Consider the following 5,230-nt stretch of genomic DNA (forward strand, 5'->3'; position numbering starts at 1 on the left):
GTTTGGGGGTTTCATAAAGAATTTATATTTATTTGCTGTTACAAACTCATTATTTACTCCATTGATCACATACTATGATCAATCAAGAACCCGCTTACTCAAGGCTTTTGTCAGGACCTGAGCAAAGCCACTTGCAGACGCCCGCCTTAGGCTTTTACCTTGGATCCTTTAGAGCAGAACAGTAATGTACATTATGAAGCACATAACCACAACATCCGTAGAACTGCATGACCTGAAAAACACTCAGATATTGTGACACGATGTACAAACATGTGCATTTTTAATCAACAGTGTCAGATGATAAATACATACACGGAGAACGTGTGTGCAGATAGTTGTTTACATGCATCATAATAAGTGATTAATCTTATTAAATATGTGAAATCAAGAGAGAACATTAGACACATAAAATGCTATGAGCTGTTCGTTACATGCAAGACGAAGGGAAGCAAATGGGCCAAAGGAAGTTTTTATTTATTTCACAGCAAAAATGTTTTTCGACCTTCTCATACAGACTCAGATTTTACTACTCAAGACAAGGCGTGATTTCACTTTGGTTTGGTTGATTAGCTTTCTAAGGGCATCTCCACATCATGTCTGTCTGAGAGCGCCGTCTCTGCAGGAAGAGAGGACATTCAGCGCCACTTGATAATAATCGCTGTGACAGGACTAATCATGCTGCCAGCTCCCATGACATAACGCCACGTTTCTTAACAACCCCAGACATGAGAAGATGGAGATTCGAGTACATCTGCATTTCAGATGAAATCTGAAAGTGAGATTCTGCGACAGCTCAAACTTTTGTGATGGAGCTTAACTTCGTCGCAATCATGACGATCCCATTTCCCAGGGTGAGACAATGAAATGGTGTGGGAACAGATCACAGACGTTTTAATGCCCTCTTTCATCTCACCTCCACGCTTCACCATATGTCAAGCGAGAGGACACTTGCTGAGTAAGGGGGCCGGGTCAGAGAGACTGAAAATGAAAAGCACCCGTTCTACATCAGGTGTGATAATTGAGGATAATACTTAATTTAAAAGACTCAGAACAGGAAGCAATTATGGATGGGTCATTTTCAAGTCTTTAAACAATATATAGAATTACTTTTAATACGATAATATGTACAATTTCTTAAAATTACACCATATTACTGCTCATTCCATCTCGCATTGTGCAGAAAAATAATATGGAAGATCAACAGGCAGATGTTCTTTGAGTGTATGTAATTGCTCCCTCGTTCCCTCAGCCCTCAATCTGCCAATCTTACAGAACAACACTTACCTGCAGTTTTTCTTCCATGAGATAAATAGAATATACGCTCGGCTAGCTAGAAAACCCAGCCCAAATGAACTGATTGGACACTAAGAATCATGTGATCTTCATGTTTTGTTTTATTTATTATAACAGAATGAAAAATGGGTGGTAACAATGTTGCTATGTAAAATCTGTGAAAATCTGACGAAAGACGACGTTTGAGCCAAGAAAAGCCAAGGGTTTAGTTTTGTGTGAAGAGTTGGGACTTCCAGACTCCGCTATTAATATACTACTACAACACCATTAATAATCTTATTAGTTACACCTGTGCTTTTACCACAATGACAAATCAAATTTTAATCCACAGCCGATTTAAGCTTTTTTTGCAGAGTTTCTTGATCAGGATCACACCCCAGATGTGCCCAGATGTGCTTATAAATACACTCCTAACCCTCTCGCCTTCTTTCACGATTAACTCACAAACTTTTGTTTTGTTAATAAATAATTTAAACGCATCTAGTTGATGTATGATATATGGATATCACCTAATGTCACAATATTTTACAGATTTTACCATTCTCCTGTCTCATACAGACGGTTGCTTTGGGTTTGAGTTATATCTGCCTCAGCTCTACAAGGTATTTTAGTATATTATGGCATGATACTATGATATTATGGCATGATATTCACAATTTTTCTGCCTAATACATTCTTATTGTTTGTTATTTGCACTCTTCATCTCCGGGGAAAAAGAAGCTGTGCTTGAAAAAAAGGACAAACAACAATGCAGATGATACTTTATTCAGATGCAAGAAAACAGATTCATAATTACATTTTATTCCATTGACAATGCACTGATTAACAGCAGATTTATATGTATTGTGTTACAGTTTCGTCCATAGAGTAGAAATTATGGCCTGTACATTAGATTACAAGAAGATGTCATTTCAAGAATAGAATACAGGTTAAGTCATTATTGAGTCGTAAGTGTGAACAAGCAAATGATAAAGAGTTTGATGGTGACGTACATACACAGATAGTCAAATTATTATTATTTAAATTAACATTTAAGGGTAGGCTATAATCTTTATGGTGCACCAAGTATCACCTGCTGCAAGGTGTGCCTTAAGGAACATATTAGTCAATTTTCATATATTTAATATTGTTGTGTGTCCTTTCCCCAATTAGCTAATATTGCTACACTTGTCAAGCTTATAACTGTGGATTTTTTGTTTTTTCGTTTGTTCTTTTTTTTTTTTAAACTCTGGGACTGACAGGTTTCTCAGGTTCAGTGGTGACTGTTGATTTTCCTAGCTGAAGTGACAACTGTCGCTGGCAGTTAGATAGTTAATTAAGCTAAGGTTTTTTAATGTTTCTAGCTGACTTGTTTTAAAATGAGAATCTTTTATACATGACAGCGTGCTATAAGCCTCCTAAATTCAGCACAATAGCCAGTTAATCATGCATGGAAGAGGACCAGGACCTCTTGTTCTAAGGTAACCCCATTGAGCTGTTTCGATGTACGTTTTTTTGGTATTTCAAACAATATGATTATACTATAAATGTCAAAAGTCAGAAGGCCATTGAGATGAGGACTAACAAATGTAACAGTATCTAGAGAGACATTCTTTAATGTCTAACGTTGGCTGGAGTTACTGGAGTGTAAACCTCCCCAAATCCAATCCTTGGCCCTGAAAGTAACAATGAGTTGCTGTAATGAGCTAGGTAGCAAGACATGCTAATTGTTGCACATTCATGCTCACAGCTGACATAAAATTAAACGCTGGATCCTCGACATTTGTTTTGTCCACACGTTCGTCAGATGAAAGATACATTTTGTGCATGAAATACAGCATGCGACACTTGATGCCCAGACTAGCCAAACTCAACTTTTTAACAGATTTTTTTGTCATGGCAACTGGCCCGATAAACTCAACATCAGTTAAAACAAAACAAATGACGTATGAAACAGTCTAAAAAAGTTCACAATTTAACAAGGCAGATCCAATATGACAAAGTCGTATTTAGGAGCACAATGACTTGCTGGTCATCTTCAGAGCATTTTACAGCAAATTCATGATTTAAAAAAACGACAGAATACGTACAGTATTTTACATGGTAGATTCATACAATCATGTTCATCTTTACTGATTGTTAAAAAAATACTAGTACACAGAATGTCAACTAGAGCTACTGTAAAGACAAATGGCAAGTACAGCGTATACTACAGAACAACACGTAAGCACAAGCAATTCTAAATATTACAACAGATGTACAGTCCTGCTTGGCCCACAAATTACTCCATTTAAGCCCATACCTTGTGTAATGGCTGTTGAGCTATAGTTAATGATACACTGGTAGTACGTAATGTTTGCACTATATACCACAAATGCTCTGTGCAAACAGGCTGATGTGCCTTTTCTTTGCTGGTTTAGAGGACCCACATAGGATCCAGTGTGATAAACACAGCTGGTTTTCCTTCTGTACATTCAAAAGTTTGTCAAATTCAACAGAGTGCTTTACTGTTTGTCCAATCAATGATGAGTCAGGGCCACGGGAAAGAAAACATCTTTGGAGAGACAAAATAAAGATAGAAGAAAAGGAAATGTATGGAAACATAAAGAGATCCTATCGAGCGGTTATTATAAAGCCACCTCTCTTACGTGCGTCTGCAAACAGAGCAATTAATTGATCTTGATTTTTACAACCGAGAGAATCAGTGATAGGACGAGATTTAGGAGATGAGGCTAAGATCAATGAGGGCGCTTTGTACAGGAGAAAACAACAGCATATTACTGTTTTATGTGCGAGTGGCTTTTATAGATCTCTCTACATCTGTCTTTCTTTGCTGCATAATATTCAGTCTGTGTCGTTGACATATATAAAGATGGACGTCTCCACTTTGCTCCCACTGTACAAAAATCAATCCAAAATATTCCAGATAAGGCCGCTGCCATCTTGCACTGGTTTGAGTCACGGTATTGAGGTCCCGTCCATACACCCGCTGACTCAGTCGTGAGCAGGACTTAGCTGTAAATCGTTTCCAGCCAAACGTAACAGAAATATGGTCAACGTGTATCGGTATGATATGATGTTAGTTTGCTAAGGCCACGTGAAACATGTCGATGTCGGCTGTCTCTCGACCAGTGCCTGCTCTCTATGCAAACCAAAGATTTCATGTCACTATTTCAAGCGTAAATTGCGAGCTAGACTCAGATTTAGAAGCTGGGTACATGAAATAAACAAAGCCAGAATGCAACAGGTAAAGTATTAGAGTTTAGTCCATGAATCCACCTAGATAGTCTCAGTTTCAGAGACATTTCAGTGCGGACTGTGGAGGAGTTTGACCGGTCTGAGCGTCTGATTGGTGGCCGCAGAGCGACGTCAGGCTGCGTTGGATCTGGCTCAACTTCTCCAGTGCAGGTCGATGCGACACCCCCTGCAACCAAAATGGACTACCCCCATTGAAATGAATAGAAGCTTGCCTTTTTACTGCAGTGTCACACTCTGTCTGAATGAGCCCGAACATAGAGGGGATGGGATTTAAGACCTATACTGCAGACAGTCACCAGGGGGCGATCAAGATATTTTGGCTTCACTTTGCGGAGCTGTCATAAAGTCAATGGTCTACGTATAATGTAACAATAATAAAAAAATATTGTAATGTTGTAGTAGCATTAATGCAGTTTAGTGCGTGGAGGCTAGTTAACGATGCTAGGTTTTCTGTTTAGCTTGGCCCATGTTTAGTTTAGAGTAAAAGTCTCGCACAGCCATGCAGTTAGTAACAGTTAGATAGTCGTGCAAAGGTAATGGCCTAACCTGATGCAGCGCTGCAGTTAAACTTTCAACATAACGTCAAAATGGACTGTGTTATCGGTCGTGTTCCGGATTGCTGATTGCGTGTATGTGTGGTTTGTGTGTGGTCAGAGCCCTGTGGTGACCTGCGTGACCTCTGAGTTGAGATCGTCGTTGG

Source organism: Larimichthys crocea, chromosome III (genome assembly GCF_000972845.2).
Source record: "Larimichthys crocea isolate SSNF chromosome III, L_crocea_2.0, whole genome shotgun sequence".
Taxonomy (NCBI): Eukaryota; Metazoa; Chordata; class Actinopteri; family Sciaenidae; genus Larimichthys; species Larimichthys crocea.